Source organism: Gavialis gangeticus, unplaced genomic scaffold (genome assembly GCF_001723915.1).
Source record: "Gavialis gangeticus isolate Ggan-Ray unplaced genomic scaffold, GavGan_comp1, whole genome shotgun sequence".
Taxonomy (NCBI): domain Eukaryota; kingdom Metazoa; phylum Chordata; order Crocodylia; family Gavialidae; genus Gavialis; species Gavialis gangeticus.
Window position 1 is genome coordinate 9,047,198 of NW_017729019.1, and position 270 is coordinate 9,047,467.

Consider the following 270-nt stretch of genomic DNA (forward strand, 5'->3'; position numbering starts at 1 on the left):
CGCGCCGCCTGCCCACCACGGCCGGCGCGGGCCGCCCTCAGAGGCGCCAGGCCCGCCCTCAGAGCTTGCCCTGAGAGGCTCCAAACCCACCCCAGAGCCTGCCCCGGGTGGCCCAAAAGCCTGTCCTCGAAAGCCAGTAACGCGCTCCCTTCCTGTTTTCTTTTGTGATTGCCCTGAGCCGTCACTTTTGCCTGCTGAGCAGCCTCCCTTTTTAAGGGGGCTTCTAGTTGTTCGTGCTGGGCCTAGGCCCGCGTGCCCCGAGCACTGCCG